This window comes from Oncorhynchus mykiss, chromosome 21, assembly GCF_013265735.2.
Source record: "Oncorhynchus mykiss isolate Arlee chromosome 21, USDA_OmykA_1.1, whole genome shotgun sequence".
Taxonomy (NCBI): domain Eukaryota; kingdom Metazoa; phylum Chordata; class Actinopteri; order Salmoniformes; family Salmonidae; genus Oncorhynchus; species Oncorhynchus mykiss.
The window spans coordinates 476121-494903 of NC_048585.1; the positions used below are offsets into that span (position 1 = coordinate 476121).

Sequence of the window (18783 nt, forward strand, 5' to 3'; positions counted from 1 at the left end):
TGGGTGTTTGTTTCCGTGTGAGTGTTTGGGCCACACGGTACTGTTTCGGTTTTGTTAATTCACGTCATCGTTTACTGTTTTGATTCAGTGTTCAGTGCTTTCTTTAATTAAAATCATCATGAACACTTACCACGCTGCGCTTTGGTCCGATCCTTACTCCTCCTCAGACGAAGAGGAGGAAAACCGTTACAAATGGACATCTATGCTCTGCCCATTTTAGATTTAGTTCAACTGTAGATATAGAAATCTGTTCTAGGAATTATTTTTATGCGACTTTAGAAATTCTCTGATGGGAGAGAGCAGAATCTTCTATTGACAACAGAGGGCTGTGAGAGAAAGCAAAGGCCAACCCTGATGGAATGGATGGGAGAATTACTGTCATTGTTCCATTGCATTGTGATCAGAGATTGAGGTGTGTTCACAACAACATACAGGGAGCTTAAGCAGTAGGTATTAAACCTATATTTAGGGCCGTGACTCTCTATATCTCGTCCTCTCTCATCCCTGCCATCTCTCTCTCTCATCCCTGCCATCTCTCTCTCTCATCCCTGCCATCTCTCTCTCAATTCAATTCAAAGGGGCGTTATTGGCATGGGAAACATATGTTTACATTGCCAAAGCAAGTGAAACGAACAATTAACAAAAGTGAGAATCAACAAATGTAACAACAACAACAAAACACTATTAGAAATGAACTCTCTCTCTCTCATCCCTGTCCCCCCTCTCTATCTTTCTCTCTGTTTGTCTCTCCCTTTATCTTTCTCTCTGTCTCTCTCTCTCCATCTCTGTCTCTGTCTCTCTGTCTCTGTCCTCTCTCGCTCATCCCTGCCCCCCCTCTCTCCCTCTCACCCCCCCTCTCTCTCATCCCCCCTCTCTCTCTCTCATCCCCCTCTCTCTGTCTCATCCCCCCTCCCTCCCTCTCATCCCTGTCCCCCCCCCCTCTATCTTTCTCTCCCTCTGTCTCGCTCTCTCCCTTTCTCTTTCTCTCTGTCTCTCTCTCTCCATCTCTGTCTCTCTGTCTCTGTCCTCTCTCGCTCATCCCTGCCCCCCTCTCTCCCTCTCATCCCTGCCCCCCATGCTTGTGAATGCTTGTGATTTCTTGCCATTGAGTTTCATTCCAATCAAGTCCTCCTAAATCCCACCCTCCATGACTGTGTGCTTTCTCTCCTCCTCCAGGTCCAAATGAGTTGGATTCCTTTGTTTGTGTGCTTCGTAAGCATTGTGGTATCTATGTTTCCAATCCTATACACACATCCCCAGCAGATCTGTCAACGGACACATTTCACTGTCTGATACAATCAACATCAATTTTGGGGGATTTAGAGGAAATTGTCACACCCTGATCCTTTTCACCTGTCTTGTGCTTGTCTCCACCCCTCTCCAGGTGTCTCCCATCTTCCCCATCATCCCATGTGTATTTATACCTGTGTTTTCTGTTTGTCTGTTGCCAGTTTGTCTTGTCTTGTCAAGCCTACCAGCCTTTTCCCCCTGCTTCTGGTTTTCTCTGTAGTCCCTGTTTTCTAGTTTTCCCGGTTTTTACCATTCTGCCTGCCCTGAGCCTGCCTGCCTGCCGTTCTGTACCTTGTGACACTGCCCTGGATTCCTGACCTCTGCCTGGCCTGAGCCTGCCTGCCGTTCTGTACCTTGTGACACTGCCCTGGATTCCTGACTTCTGCCTGCCCTGAGCCTGCCTGCCGTTCTGTACCTTGTGACACTGCCCTGGATTCCTGACCTCTGCCTGCCCTGAGCCTGCCTGCCGTTCTGTACCTTGTGACACTGCCCTGGATTCCTGACCTCTGCCTGCCCTGAGCCTGCCTGCCGTTCTGTACTTTGTGACATTGCCCTGGATTCCTGACCTCTGCCTGCCCTGAGCCTGCCTGCCGTTCTGTACCTTGTGACACTACCCTGGATTCCTGACCTCTGCCTGCCCTTGACTTGTCTTTTGTCTGCCTCCTGTTTTCGTAATAAAGTTTTGTTACTTTGAACTGTCTGTACCTGGGTCTTATCCTGAGGTCTGATAAGAAGTAGTCCGTTCAACTTGATTGATAAGCAGCATCTGTTTATTTATTCACTACTTTCAGCCATTCAAGCTGTAAACCTAACTGTTAACTATGGATCACCTGTAGGGGCCAAATAAGGTGTTGCTGAAACAACCAATCACAACCCCAGACTGGCCCGGATACCCTCCATTAACCTTGACTCCTGGCTGCCTGCTTCCCTGACTGGCTGAACAGGTAATGCTAGAGGGTTAGCTGTGTGTGTGTTCAGGCAATAACTGGAGGGTTAGCTGTGTGTGTGTGTGTGTGTGTGTGTGTGTGTGTGTGGTTTTTTTTTTCAGGTAATGACTGGAGGGTTAGCTGTGTGCTGTTTTTCCAGCTGGCGGATTGTCAGTCAGAACTCCATGTTCCTTTGGACCAGCCTTTGGACCTATACAACACAGCACACATTGACAACACTTCATTCCGGATCATTACCATGCTAAATGAAGCAAATGCTTAAATACACTGTCTACGGTGTAGCTGCATGCTCTGCCTGAGTTTTGTAACCATACTGTAGGCTACTGTGGCCGACCAGTCCTACTGCATCAGAGATCTTACGCCCAACCACACAAAGCTATAAATGCCCTCTGGACTCAATGGTGTGTGTGTGTGTGTGTGTGTGTGTGTGTGTCCGTCCCCTGACATCTTGCCCCGGGCCAGAAGTGGGGTGATCAGAGTCAAACATGTTTAGTCATTGAGTTTAATGTATTATCATACTTTTACAGCATCTGATAGGAAGCCAAACGCAATTAGAGCCACACATCCATGATAGGCTTGGTGTTTTGTGTGTGAGTAAAAGACTAATGTACATACTGGGGGAAAATCACCACTCTATTCCCACAATTAGAACCTAACCTTACAACTCACCGTTTATGACTGAATCTTGAGTGGTAGCCTACTGAATTATTGAATGGTTGTCAATTGTATTTGGGCTCCTGAGTGGGGCAGTGGTCCAAGGCACTGCATCTCAGTGCTAGAGGTGTCACTACAGACCCTGGTTTGATTCCAGGCTGTATCACCACCGGCTGTGATTCGGAGTCCCATAGGGCAGACGCACAATTGGCCCAGTGCTCATTGTGCAAATTTGTTTGTTTTCAATAAACGTTGGACACTAAATATAGCATGGATGTTGTCAACAATCTAAGCCAACCCGTCTGTTTTGACCCATAGTTGCGCAGGCATCAGTTTTGTTGTTAACAACACAATTGGCCCAGCATCGTCCGGTTTAGGGTTTGGCCGGGGGAAGGCTGTCATTGTTAGTACGAATTTGTACTTAACTGACTTGCCTAGTTAAATAAAGGTTAAATAAATCAAATATAAGTTAGCGAATACAAAGGACTGTGACGTCAGGTACTGTGAATGTTGAAATACAATAGAAATACATGTCATAAGTCCTATGTAAAGTCGAAGAATTTTCCTGGGATCATGTTTTGCGGTTGTTGATACAATTGTATTGTGTCAGGCTGTTACACAAAATCCTAGAACTACAGGTCCCGTCAAACCTGTTAGCATACACTTCCGGCTCCTCAACTGTTGGCCACCTGTTCCCGTTAGAGCATTCTGATTGGTTTCGGTGGGCTCACGCGAGGGCGTCACACAGAACGCTACGACATCGGCGAGTAAAGTCAAGTCAGCCTTCAGAGGTTCAGAATCCCGTAGAGAACCGTGGAACAAATTGTCGTGGCTACTCTTTTTTGGGGGAACAACCTAGGGACAAAAGGACAGCGTCTCCGTGCTTCTCGACAAGGTACATTTAGTGGTTGTCATGACATTTGGTCGGGTATTTCAGTTGTTTAGCTAGATTTACAGTAACGTATTTTTGGAATAACAGTAGCCTAGCTACCCAGGTTTCCTCTGCATCCAGTGACGCACTGCACAGCTAGCACCACATCCCCCGTCGGTGAGCTGCCTGGGCTAGATTGAGCCAGTTGTTGGAAAAAGACAACGTGTGGTTGTTTTTCGAAAAGGTATGTAGCTAACTACTGTAACGTAGTTAACGCTAGATAGGTAACGCTAGTGGAACCACATCTGTCAACAAAGTGTTGCCCTGGTTCCTTCAAAGGCGACGCTTCGTTCAGAAATGTCAGTGCAGCGAAGGGTAGTTCAACACTATCTGTACATCATATCTCATATTTTGTAGGCGCTGTGGTCGATAACATTGTTGTAAATTAGAAACCTCGTCTGTTTTTTTGTCTTCCAATTATTGTGTAAAGATGGATTTAAATGTTGATATGATGATTTTTTAAATGCCAGAGATCTGTAGTTTGGGATTGTTTCTTTGTCTCGCAGCGCTACACCAGTGGTGTACTAGCGAGCTGGCTGGATCAGGCTAAGCCCGTGGTCAAATGTTTATGCTACTTTCTAGTAGCTAACCTTATTGCTTTATTTTAGCGTCTTAGCCAACCTTAAATTATAGCTTAGTTTCTTAACAGGCAGCAATTTTAAAATATGACTAGGTTGCTCACTATCCTCAAGTGAATGTGTTTTTAACGGTCTCACATAGCACTCCTTTGTTTGCTTCAATAGCATTGATAAGGTGGGGATAAAATTAGATAAGGCTGACTGACAGCTGTGGTATATCAGACCATATACCACGGGTATGACAAAACATTTATATTTACTCCTAATTACGTTGATAACCAGTTTATAATAGCAATAACGCAGATCTGGGTTTTTAACGTGTTTTTATTTGACCTTTATTTAACTAGGTAAGTCAGTTAGGAACAAATTCTTATTTACAATGAAACCCACTGGAGGTCTGTGGGTGGCTATCGCATTCAAACGGCATCCATCGCGCTCTCCCAGAATTTTGCGTTCAGCCAATCGGGTTGCAGGTTAGGTGTGAAAAACAGATTGCTAAGGCATTTTAAAAATGTAAATGTTAAATTGAACCTTTATTTAATTAGACAAGTGAGTTAAAAACAAATTGTTATTTACAATGACGGCCTACCTTGGCCAAACCCGGACGACGCTGGGCCAATTGTGCGCATCCCTATGGGACTCTCAATCACGGCCGGATGTGATTCAGCCTGGATTCAATCTAGGGACTGCAGTAAGGCCTCTTGTACTGAGATGCAGAAGGCATAAAATAAAGAACCCCTGGTCTGATTGTTTCAAAATAAAAGTTGTGCTCACTAAACATAGTTTTAAATGACATGTATTGGATTTTTTGTCATGAACTTGTTTACAGAACATTATTCAGTTTTAATAAAAAAATATTAAACATTTATGAAGTGAAATTATAAAGTTAAAACGAGATTTACAGTAGAATTCACCCTATATGGTTTTTTTTTGTTGGGGGGGGGGACCTCGACTTTAAATCCACTGGTTTAGGCTTGTGACTTTACATGTCAGAATAGCATTAGCAGGAAGAGTCGGGTCTGTGTATGGTCAGGTACTGTCCTGGTAACCACCCTCAGGCTGTTTTTGGATTACGGTACAGAGCTCGCTATTTGTTTGACAGGGGGCGGGGTTAGTTTTGTGGTTGAGGGGTCAGTCGTTGCCATGTCAACCGGCTAGGCATATACTTAACCTTATTAGCTAGGAACCTCAGAGGATCTCTAATCATTATTTACATATTTTTAAACAGACGCAATCTCTGCTGATGAGCTGTCAGTAGTACACTGTAGTCCACCATCTAAACAAGCTATAATATTTCATTGTTGATTGGGGTAACTTTAATTAGTCCACACAGTAACTAGCTCCATCTCATTGTATTCACAAGAGACTTGAAATAAGACTGTAGTCAGTGTGCAGGGTGTTCAGTGTAAAGCTGTAGCCTGACTAACACCAGCATCCGTCATCCTTCCAAACGTTGGCTCCAGTAAATCATCTCCAGCGTGGGCTGTAGCCTGTGTTGGAACTGATAAAAGCTTGTCTTTGCTGAGAGGAAAGAAGACCGAGGAACACACATCTGCTTAGTGACGTCTTATTGATGTAGAGGAGATAATAAACGGACAAAACGGAGCTGTTTTTTAAAATATGCATGGCAATATTTCTCCATCAACAAGTCCCCCCGGTCAGGGTAATGCGTAGCTCCTCTGCTTGGTGGTTAGTAAGCTGGAGACGGATATGAGTCATCATCTAGGTTCCTAAACCTGCTTTTGTCACGGCTACCACCACCACGGTGTTCAATCATAATCACTCAACTAAAACCTTTTTATTTACCCTGATTGGATGTTCGGTCCTGTTCTAACTCCGATTTTTATGAAGCTAACGAGTTATGCAGTTAGTAAGGACGTAAAGGCTGTTTTCTTCGAGGCTGGGTGACTTGTAGGGAAGGAGATCAATGGGGTGACTTGTTGTTTTTGATCAACAACCAGAACTTCTAGTTCAGAAAGACTTTTTGAGGGCTACTTAGCCTAAGGGTCTGTGTGAGCTGTGTCAGGTGTATGTGTTTTGTAAGCTTTCTGGTTAAATGGGCTAGTCAGACAAGCTATAGCAAACAGACAGCAGTAGACTCCAGAGATGGTGTGGTCTGTCCATGTGGCACCACTGTTCCCAATTTAATGCACATAGAAGACCTGACACATGGACAGGAAACTGAATTGCTCTACAACTACCATTAGCTAGTCAGCCTATACCTGATAGTGACAGAAGAAATGACTTAGACTCTCCCAAATGACACCCCATTCTCCCAGTGCTCTAGTTTTGACCAGATCTCTATGTAGGGTATAGACTGCCATATCAAATCACATTTTATTGGTCACATACACATGTTTAGCAGATGTTATTGCGAGTGTCGCGAAATGCTTCTGTTCCTCACTCCAACAGTGCAGTAATATCTAACAATTCACAACAATACACACAAATCTAAAGTAAAATGATGTAATTAAGAAATATATAAATATTAGAACGAGCAATATCAGAGTGGCATAGACTAAAATACAGTATATGCATGAGATGAGTTAAGCAAAAATATGTAAACATTATTAAAGTGACTAGTGTTCCATTATTAAAGTGGACCGTGATTTCAAGTCTATAGGGAACGCAGACCAGAGATGTGGCTCAACAGACATTTGAACAGGAATGCAGCTAGTCACACTCTGTTTGGATTGTGAGATGTACCGAGTCTGGCCTGTGTGTTAGTACTGAGGATCACTCATTGGCAGTGAGTCATTAGCGAGATACTACTGTCTGTAGACTCCAATCAATGCCACGTAGACGGCAAAGAGTTATGGGCATGTCCCAAATGGTGCCCTATTCTCGATATAATGCACTACTTTAGACCAGAGCCCTATTCCCTATATAGTGCACTACTTTAGACCAGAGCCCTATTCTCTATATAGTGCACTACTTTAGACCAGAGCCCTATTCTCTATATAATGCACTACTTTAGACCAGAGCCCTATTCTCTATATAGTGCACTACTTTAGACCAGAGCCCTATTCTCTATATAATGCACTACTTTAGACCAGAGCCCTATTCTCTATATAATGCACTACTTTAGACCAGAGCCCTATTCCCTATATAGTGCACTACTTTAGACCAGAGCCCTATTCCCTATATAGTGCACTACTTTAGACCAGAGCCCTATTCCCTATATAGTGCACTACTTTAGACCAGAGCCATATTCTCTATATAGTGCACTACTTTAGACCAGATCCCTATTCCCTATATAGTGCACTACTTTAGACCAGAGCCCTATTCCCTATATAGTGCACTTGTTTAGACCAGAGCCTTATTCCCTATATAGTGCACTACTTTAGACCAGAGCCCTCTGGGAATAGGGTGCCATTTGGAAGAGGTATTTCTCCTGTCACTATCTGGTATAGGTAGACTGGCTGTGGTAGTGGTCTTCTATCTGGTATAGGTAGACTGGCTGTGGTAGTGGTCTTCTATCTGGTATAGGTAGGCTGGCTGTGGTAGTGGTCTTCTATCTGGTATAGGTAGGCTGGCTGTGGTAGTGGTCTTCTATCTGGTATAGGTAGACTGGCTGTGGTAGTGGTCTTCTATCTGGTATAGGTAGGCTGGCTGTGGTAGTTGTAGGGTGATTCAGTTCACTGGCCACGTGTCAGGTCTTCTATCTGGTATAGGTAGACTGGCTGTGGTAGTGGTCTTCTATCTGGTATAGGTAGACTGGCTGTGGTAGTGGTCTTCTATCTGGTATAGGTAGGCTGGCTGTGGTAGTGGTCTTCTATCTGGTATAGGTCGGCTGGCTGTGGTCTTCTATCTGGTATAGGTAGACTGGCTGTGGTAGTGGTCTTCTATCTGGTATAGGTAGGCTGGCTGTGGTCTTCTATCTGTTATAGGTAGGCTGGCTGTGGTCTTCTATCTGGTATAGGTAGGCTGGCTGTGGTCTTCTATCTGGTATAGGTAGGCTGGCTGTGGTCTTCTATCTGGTATAGGTAGACTGGCTGTGGTAGTGGTCTTCTATCTGGTATAGGTAGGCTGGCTGTGGTAGTTGTAGGGTGATTCAGTTCACTGGCCACGTGTCAGGTCTTCTATCTGGTATAGGTAGACTGGCTGTGGTAGTGGTCTTCTATCTAGTATAGGTAGACTGGCTGTGGTAGTGGTCTTCTATCTGGTATAGGTAGACTGGCTGTGGTAGTGGTCTTCTATCTGGTATAGGTAGACTGGCTGTGGTAGTTGTAGGGTGGTTCAGTTCACTGACCACGTGTCAGGTCTTCTATCTGGTATAGGTAGACTGGCTGTGGTAGTGGTCTTCTATCTGGTATAGGTAGACTGGCTGTGGTAGTGGTCTTCTATCTGGTATAGGTAGACTGGCTGTGGTAGTGGTCTTCTATCTGGTATAGGTAGGCTGGCCGTGGTAGTTGTAGGGTGGTTCAGTTCACTGACCACGTGTCAGGTCTTCTATCTGGTATAGGTAGACTGGCTGTGGTAGTGGTCTTCTATCTGGTATAGGTAGACTGGCTGTGGTAGTGGTCTTCTATCTGGTATAGGTAGACTGGCTGTGGTAGTTGTAGGGTGGTTCAGTTCACTGACCACGTGTCAGGTCTTCTATCTGGTATAGGTAGACTGGCTGTGGTAGTGGTGTTCTATCTGGTATAGGTAGACTGGCTGTGGTAGTGGTCTTCTATCTGGTATAGGTAGGCTGGCTGTGGTAGTGGTCTTCTATCTGGTATAGGTAGACTGGCTGTGGTAGTGGTCTTCTATCTGGTATAGGTAGACTGGCTGTGGTAGTGGTCTTCTATCTGGTATAGGTAGACTGGCTGTGGTAGTTGTAGGGTGATTCAGTTCACTGACCACGTGTCAGGTCTTCTATCTGGTATAGGTAGACTGGCTGTGGTAGTGGTGTTCTATCTGGTATAGGTAGACTGGCTGTGGTAGTGGTCTTCTATCTGGTATAGGTAGACTGGCTGTGGTAGTGGTCTTCTATCTGGTATAGGTAGACTGGCTGTGGTAGTGGTCTTCTATCTGGTATAGGTAGACTGGCTGTGGTAGTTGTAGGGTGATTCAGTTCACTGACCACGTGTCAGGTCTTCTATGTGGCTTTTTCATTATGACAGTTCCTCTCCTGCCCATTTTGTTGGATTGGGGCTTTCAGGTAGACTCTGTGTTGGAGCTTGGTTAAACAGGCAGTGTTGAGCAAGCAGCGCCTATCCAATGTCTCAGGTCCAAACCAATGGAGCATTTGACAAACTGCCAGTTCTGTTCTGGCTTGTGGTGTGAAGGACAAGTTAATGTCACAGCTTGTTCTCTCCGCTTGTGACCCCTCTCTCTCTCTCTCTCTCGGTCCCCATGTGATCCAGCGCGGCAGATTCCACTCCTGACAGTTCTTATGATTGAAAGAGACAAAGCACCCAGTGTTGTGGAACTTGACACAAAAGACACACGCGTGCACCAATCAGAGTTGGTGAGATGTGGAACACACCCAGAGACGGCTCCATTACCAGTGTTTTGTTAAGACGAGCCTCATTCTTTCTCTGCTGTGTTTTGGTTGGGCTAGTTTCTTGTTGTGAGTCTCGGTGCTGAATGGATCACTGTGTTGGTTTGTATTATATACCCAGTTACAGAGGGAAGTTGGAGGCAGGAACAGAGAAGGCTAGATACGCCCTGGGCTGGTGGTCACGTTGTCAAACTAAGGCCTTGATGAAAATACAGGGTGAACTTTAGGCTACTTTAGTGAATTTGTAAAGCATGCAAGACAAGACATTGAGATGCAGATTACCAAAACATATGAGCACGCTTCTGCCTTCCCCTCCTCGCTCTCCCTCCTGCTGGCCTGCCTGCTTACCTCTCTTTCTCCCTCCTGCTGGCCTGCCTGCTTATCTCTCTCTCTCGCTCTCTCTCGCGCTCTCTCGCTGGCCTGCCTGCTTATCTCTCGCTCTCTCTCTCTCGCTGGCCTGCCTGCTTATCTCTCGCTCTCTCTCTCTCTCGCTGGCCTGCCTGCTTATCTCTCGCTCTCTCGCGCTGGCCTGCCTGCTTATCTCTCGCTCTCTCTCCTGCTGGCCTGCCTGCTTATCTCGCTCTCTCGCGCTGGCCTGCCTGCTTATCTCTCTCTCTCTCTCGCTCTCTCTCTCGCTCTCTCTCTCTCTCTCTCTCTCTCTCTCGCTCTCTCTCGCTCTCTCTCGCTCTCGCTCGCTCTCTCTCTCGCTCTGGCCTGCCTGCTTATCTCGCTCTCTCTCTCTCGCGCTGGCCTGCCTGCTTATCTCGCTCTCTCTCTCTCTCGCGCTGGCCTGCCTGCTTATCTCGCTCTCTCTCTCTCTCTCGCGCTGGCCTGCCTGCTTATCTCGCTCTCTCTCTCTCTCTCGCGCTGGCCTGCCTGCTTATCTCGCTCTCTCTCTCTCTCTCGCGCTGGCCTGCCTGCTTATCTCGCTCTCTCTCTCTCTCTCGCGCTGGCCTGCCTGCTTATCTCGCTCTCTCTCTCTCTCTCGCGCTGGCCTGCCTGCTTATCTCGCTCTCTCTCTCTCTCTCGCGCTGGCCTGCCTGCTTATCTCGCTCTCTCTCTCTCGCGCTGGCCTGCCTGCTTATCTCGCTCTCTCTCTCTCTCGCGCTGGCCTGCCTGCTTATCTCGCGCTCTCTCTCTCTTTCTCTCTCTCTCTCTCCCTCCTGCTGGCCTGACTGCTTATCTCTCTCTCTCTCCTGCCTGTTCTCAATTCAATTTAAGGGCTTTATTGGCATGGAAAAAATGTTAACATTGCCAAAGCAAGTGAAGTACATAATAAACAAATGTGAAATAAACAATACAAATGAACAGGAAGCATTACACTCTCTCTCTCCCTGCTGCTCTCCTGCTTGATCTGTCTCTTGGCTAATGATGAAAATGTGTTCAGTCTGTTGGTCTGTTGCATGTAGAATATCCTAGCCTATTCATGTAGAATATCCTAGCCTATTCATGTAGAATATCCTAGCCTATGCATGCAGAATATCCTAGCCTATTCATGTAGAATATCCTAGCCTCTTCATGTAGAATATCCTAGCCTCTTCATGTAGAATATATCCCAGCCTAGTCATGTAGAATATATCCTAGCCTCTTCATGTAGAATATATCCTAGCCTAGTCATGTAGAGTATATCCTAGCCTCTTCATGTAGAATATCCTAGCCTCTTCATGTAGAGTATATCCCAGCCTCTTCATGTAGAATATATCCCAGCCTAGTCATGTAGAATATATCCTAGCCTAGTCATGTAGAATATATCCCAGCCTCTTCATGTAGAATATATCCTAGCCTATGCATGCAGAATATCCTAGCCTATTCATGTAGAATATCCTAGCCTCTTCATGTAGAATATCCTAGCCTCTTCATGTAGAATATATCCCAGCCTAGTCATGTAGAATATATCCTAGCCTCTTCATGTAGAATATATCCTAGCCTAGTCATGTAGAGTATATCCTAGCCTCTTCATGTAGAATATCCTAGCCTCTTCATGTAGAATATATCCCAGCCTAGTCATGTAGAATATATCCTAGCCTCTTCATGTAGAATATCCTAGCCTCTTCATGTAGAATATATCCCAGCCTCTTCATGTAGAGTATATCCTAGCCTCTTCATGTAGAATATATCCCAGCCTAGTCATGTAGAATATATCCTAGCCTCTTCATGTAGAATATCCTAGCCTCTTCATGTAGAATATATCCCAGCCTCTTCATGTAGAGTATATCCTAGCCTCTTCATGTAGAATATATCCCAGCCTAGTCATGTAGAATATATCCTAGCCTCTTCATGTAGAATATCCTAGCCTCTTCATGTAGAATATATCCTAGCCTAGTCATGTAGAATATATCCTAGCCTCTTCATGTAGAATATATCCTAGCCTAGTCATGTAGAATATATCCTAGCCTCTTCATGTAGAATATATCCTAGCCTCTTCATGTAGAATATATCCTAGCCTAGTCATGTAGAATATATCCTAGCCTCTTCATGTAGAATATATCCTAGCCTAGTCATGTAGAATATCCTAGCCTCTTCATGTAGAATATATCCCAGCCTCTTCATGTAGAGTATATCCTAGCCTCTTCATGTAGAATATATCCCAGCCTAGTCATGTAGAATATATCCTAGCCTCTTCATGTAGAATATATCCTAGCCTCTTCATGTAGAATATCCTAGCCTCTTCATGTAGAATATATCCCAGCCTCTTCATGTAGAGTATATCCTAGCCTCTTCATGTAGAATATATCCCAGCCTAGTCATGTAGAATATATCCTAGCCTAGTCATGTAGAATATATCCCAGCCTAGTCATGTAGAGTATATCCTAGCCTCTTCATGTAGAATATATCCCAGCCTAGTCATGTAGAATATATCCTAGCCTAGTCACGTAGAGTATATCCCAGCCTAGTCATGTAGAGTATATCCTAGCCTCTTCATGTAGAGTATATCCTAGCCTCTTCATGTAGAATATATCCTAGCCTCTTCATGTAGAATATATCCCAGCCTAGTCATGTAGAGTATATCCTAGCCTCTTCATGTAGAATATATCCCAGCCTAGTCATGTAGAGTATATCCTAGCCTCTTCATGTAGAATATATCCTAGCCTCTTCATGTAGAATATATCCCAGCCTAGTCATGTAGAATATATCCTAGCCTCTTCATGTAGAATATCCTAGCCTATTCATGTAGAATATATCCTAGCCTAGTCATGTAGAATATATCCTAGCCTATTCATGTAGAATATCCTAGCCTCTTCATGTAGAATATCCTAGCCTCTTCATGTAGAATATATCCCAGCCTAGTCATGTAGAGTATATCCTAGCCTAGTCATGTAGAGTATATCCTAGCCTATTCATGTAGAATATCCTAGCCTCTTCATGTAGAATATCCTAGCCTCTTCATGTAGAATATATCCCAGCCTAGTCATGTAGAGTATATCCTAGCCTAGTCATGTAGAGTATATCCTAGCCTAGTCATGTAGAGTATATCCTAGCCTCTTCATGCAGAATATCCTAGCCTCTTCATGTAGAATATCCTAGCCTCTTCATGTGGAATATATCCTAGCCTAGTCATGTAGAATATATCCCAGCCTAGTCATGTAGAATATATCCCAGCCTAGTCATGTAGAGTATATCCTAGCCTCTTCATGTAGAATATATCCCAGCCTAGTCATGTAGAATATATCCTAGCCTAGTCATGTAGAATATATCCCAGCCTAGTCATGTAGAATATATCCCAGCCTAGTCATGTAGAGTATATCCTAGCCTCTTCATGTAGAATATATCCTAGCCTCTTCATGTAGAATATATCCTAGCCTAGTCATGTAGAGTATATCCTAGCCTATTCATGTAGAATATCCTAGCCTATTCATGTAGAATATCCTAGCCTATGCATGCAGAATATCCTAGCCTATTCATGTAGAATATCCTAGCCTCTTCATGTAGAATATCCTAGCCTCTTCATGTAGAATATATCCCAGCCTAGTCATGTAGAATATATCCTAGCCTCTTCATGTAGAATATATCCCAGCCTAGTCATGTAGAATATATCCTAGCCTAGTCATGTAGAATATATCCTAGCCTAGTCATGTAGAATATATCCTAGCCTCTTCATGTAGAATATATCCCAGCCTAGTCATGTAGAATATATCCTAGCCTAGTCATGTAGAATATATCCTAGCCTAGTCATGTAGAATATATCCTAGCCTCTTCATGTAGAATATATCCTAGCCTAGTCATGTAGAATATATCCTAGCCTCTTCATGTAGAATATATCCCAGCCTAGTCATGTAGAATATATCCTAGCCTCTTCATGTAGAATATATCCTAGCCTCTTCATGTAGAATATATCCTAGCCTCTTCATGTAGAATATATCCTAGCCTCTTCATGTAGAATATATCCCAGCCTAGTCATGTAGAATATATCCTAGCCTCTTCATGTAGAATATATCCTAGCCTAGTCATGTAGAGTATATCCTAGCCTCTTCATGTAGAATATATCCTAGCTTATCCCAGCCTAGTCATGTAGAATATATCCTAGCCTCTTCATGTAGAGTATATCCTAGCTTATCCCAGCCTAGTCATGTAGAATATATCCTAGCCTCTTCATGTAGAATATATCCCAGCCTAGTCATGTAGAATATATCCTAGCCTCTTCATGTAGAATATATCCTAGCCTAGTCATGTAGAGTATATCCTAGCCTCTTCATGTAGAATATATCCTAGCCTAGGCACGTAGAGTATATCCTAGCCTAGGCACGTAGAGTATATCCTAGCCTAGGCACGTAGAGTATATCCTAGCCTAGGCACGTAGAGTATATCCTAGCCTAGGCACGTAGAGTATATCCTAGCCTAGGCACGTAGAGTATATCCTAGCCTAGGCACGTAGAGTATATCCTAGCCTAGGCACGTAGAGTATATCCTAGCCTCTTCACGTAGAGTATATCCTAGCCTCTTCACGTAGAGTATATCCTAGCCTCTTCACGTAGAGTATATCCTAGCCTCTTCACGTAGAGTATATCCTAGCCTCTTCACGTAGAGTATATCCTAGCCTCTTCACGTAGAGTATATCCTAGCCTCTTCACGTAGAGTATATCCTAGCCTCTTCACGTAGAGTATATCCTAGCCTCTTCACGTAGAGTATATCCTAGCCTCTTCACGTAGAGTATATCCTAGCCTCTTCACGTAGAGTATATCCTAGCCTCTTCACGTAGAGTATATCCTAGCCTCTTCACGTAGAGTATATCCTAGCCTCTTCACGTAGAGTATATCCTAGCCTCTTCACGTAGAGTATATCCTAGCCTCTTCACGTAGAGTATATCCTAGCCTCTTCACGTAGAGTATATCCTAGCCTCTTCACGTAGAGTATATCCTAGCCTCTTCACGTAGAGTATATCCTAGCCTCTTCACGTAGAGTATATCCTAGCCTCTTCACGTAGAGTATATCCTAGCCTCTTCACGTAGAGTATATCCTAGCCTCTTCACGTAGAGTATATCCTAGCCTCTTCACGTAGAGTATATCCTAGCCTCTTCACGTAGAGTATATCCTAGCCTCTTCACGTAGAGTATATCCTAGCCTCTTCACGTAGAATATATCCCAGCCTAGTCATGTAGAGTATATCCTAGCCTAGTCATGTAGAATATATCCTAGCCTAGTCATGTAGAATATATCCTAGCCTAGTCATGTAGAATATATCCCAGCCTAGGCACGTAGAGTATATCCTAGCCTCTTCATGTAGAATATCCTAGCCTCTTCATGTAGAATATATCCCAGCCTCTTCATGTAGAATATCCTAGCCTCTTCATGTAGAATATATCCCAGCCTAGTCATGTAGAATATATCCTAGCCTCTTCATGTAGAATATATCCCAGCCTAGTCATGTAGAATATATCCTAGCCTAGTCATGTAGAATATATCCTAGCCTCTTCATGTAGAATATATCCCAGCCTAGGCACGTAGAGTATATCCTAGCCTAGGCACGTAGAGTATATCCTAGCCTAGGCACGTAGAGTATATCCTAGCCTCTTCACGTAGAGTATATCCTAGCCTCTTCACGTAGAGTATATCCTAGCCTCTTCACGTAGAGTATATCCTAGCCTCTTCACGTAGAGTATATCCTAGCCTCTTCACGTAGAGTATATCCTAGCCTCTTCACGTAGAGTATATCCTAGCCTCTTCACGTAGAGTATATCCTAGCCTCTTCACGTAGAGTATATCCTAGACTCTTCACGTAGAGTATATCCTAGCCTCTTCACGTAGAGTATATCCTAGCCTCTTCACGTAGAGTATATCCTAGCCTCTTCACGTAGAGTATATCCTAGCTTAGGCACGTAGAGTATATCCTAGCCTAGGCACGTCGAATATATCCTAGCCCATGCATGGATGACACCAACGTCCCCTGGAAACCAAGGTATCGTCGGGCCAGTCTTGCGAGCACAGGGCAGCCTACTTCTCGTTTTTGCCCCATATGAAATGACAGCAGGCGGCCAGTAGCCTTTATTCATGACCCTTTCAGATATAATGGAATGTGGCCCCTAGAAAGCGTCTCGGCTGTGGCATGCCTGTCTGTTATGCTATGCTACTGATGTTTACATTTAATTTTTTTATTCACCATTTATTTAACTAGGCAAGTCAGTTAAAAACAAATTCTTATTTACAATGACGGCCTGCCAGGGAACAGTGAGTTAACTGCCTTGTTCAGGGGCATGACGACAGATTTTTACCTTGTCATGTCGGGGATTCGATCCGGCAACCTTTCGGTTACTGGCCCAACGCTCTAACCACTCTAACCTTCTCTGGAGATATGAACGGCCATTTTACTGGTCTGTAAAGGAACACACTAACCACTCTAACCTTCTCTGGAGATATGAACGGGCATTTTACTGGTCTGTAAAGGAACACACCAACCACTAACCTTCTCTGGAGATATGAATGGGCATTTTACTGTAAAGGAATGAGGCTTCTGAAGCCATTATTCTGCATTGTAAATTGACGTATAATGTAATGAGTTTGGCCCCAGTGGTCATGCATATGTAATAGGGCCATTATTCTGCATTGTAAATTGACGTGGAATTTAAGGATTTTTTTTGTGTGCGGAAAACCGAGAAAATAATGTCTGTTTTTAAGCGTTAGGCAAAATGGTTAATTTGCCACATCCCTAGTGTGTAACACAAGGTCAAGACAGATAACATGTTCAATGTACCTGCTGTGACACCAGCAGGTATTTCACCTTTCCTCTAGAAAGACAGGTTCCCACATCATCCTAGGCCTCATGCAAACTAGTCTAGCATATCACGACACACCTGTCCTTTGTCTTTACGAGCTTGTCTAGCTGGTTCTACTGGTTCTAGCAAAACGGGCAACTTTCAAAACCAATCTCGTGTGTGTGTGTGTGTAAGAGAGAAGGCTCTGAAAACAGAAGTGACATTAACCCAGATTATTTTATTTTTATTTTCCCCTTTTTCTCCCCAATTTCGTGGTATCCATTTGTTGTAGTAGCTACTATCTTGTCTCATCGCTACAACTCGGGAGAGACGAAGGTTGAAAGTCATGCGTCCTCCGATACACAACCCAACCAAGCCGCACTGCTACACCGTGCACCTGGCAACCTTGGCTAGCGCGCACTGCGCCCGGCCTGCCACAGGAGTCGCTGGTGCGCGATGAGACAAGGACATCCCTACCGACCAATCCCTCCCTAACCCGGACGACGCTAGGCCAATTGTGCGACGCCCCACGTTACGACAGAGCCTGGGCGCGAACCCAGGGACTCTGATGGCACAGCTGGCGCTGCAGTACAGCGCCTTTAACCACTGCGCCACCCGGGAGGCCCACCCAGATTATTTTTATCTGTCAATCTTCTGTAACTGAACTATCGTAGCTCAGTTTCATTTTGGTTGGACAGAACCTGCGGTGATTGACAGGCGCAGTAAATTGTGACCCGGAGGGTTTGTGTATTTTGTTGTGTGTAACTAGTTTGACTCGTACAACCTGTGCTGCCTGCTTTGTCACTTTCAAATGTCACTCCTCTCTCTTTAGAGGGAGGTAGCTACTAGCTAGGTAGCGTGTTGTGTTCCAGGCTAGAGGGAGGTAGCTACTAGCTAGGTAGCGTGTTGTGTTCCAGGCTAGAGGGAGGTAGCTACTAGCTAGGTAGTGTGTTGTGTTCCAGGCTAGAAGTTGGTAGCTACTGGCTAGATAGCGTGTTGTGTTCCAGGCTAGAGGGAGGTAGCTACTAGCTAGGTAGCGTGTTGTGTTCCAGGCTAGAAGGTGGTAGCTACTGGCTAGATAGCTGTTAGATATGTGTCGTGGATATATGACGCTCACTCTCTCCGCTCACTGCAGGTTCTACCAGTGCTTCTGCAGTGTCCTGCCAGTGCTTTCACACCATCATAAACCAGGCTTTAATGGATCCAGAACGGTCACAGCGTCACACCAACTGCTAGGCTAAACTCCATGATCTCAACCTATTGTTCAGTCACACATCCCCTCTTCAACACACACTGACCCCCCCCCCCCCCCCCCCCCCCCCCGAGCTTAAAACTCCTCCATTCACCATCAGTTCTCCTCTCAAAAGCTCCTTGCTCTTTGTCGCTCACAAAAGAGAGGGAAATCAATTCTCAATGTCATTTCTTCTTCCGTCTTTCAGCCCTGCTCTATTTCTCTCTCCATCAGGCAACGTAATTGATTTGTCTATTCCTCTGATACAGAAACAGTAAAGCCTGTCTCTGGCTGAACACGGAGAATCCACTCCATCAACTCCTTGGGAGGTCTCTTTCTTTTCTTATTATGGAGTCTATTTCTGTGTTCCGAATGGCACCCTATTCACTATCTAGTGCACTACTTTTGACCGGAGCCCTTTGGTAAAGTAGTGCACTACTTTTGACCAGGGCCCGTTGTAGTGTAGCATGGTATAC

The 18783-nt window shown here is 44.6% G+C and overlaps 1 protein-coding gene across 4 annotated transcripts in view; it reads left to right on the plus strand.

Annotated features, from left to right (window-relative positions):
• The first annotated feature begins 3634 nt into the window (after positions 1 to 3634).
• Positions 3635 to 18783, plus strand: part of LOC101268929 (adiponectin receptor 2) — an 86568-nt gene continuing 71419 nt past the window's right edge. For 3 of the 4 annotated variants that reach the window (XR_005038429.1, XR_005038430.1, XM_036956490.1), the window contains exon 1: positions 3635 to 3786. The gene's annotated coding sequence lies outside the window, so the exon portion shown is untranslated. Of the gene's footprint in view, positions 3787 to 3825; positions 4007 to 18783 lie in introns of those variants that run through there. The other variant, XM_036956491.1, reaches the window with a different exon arrangement.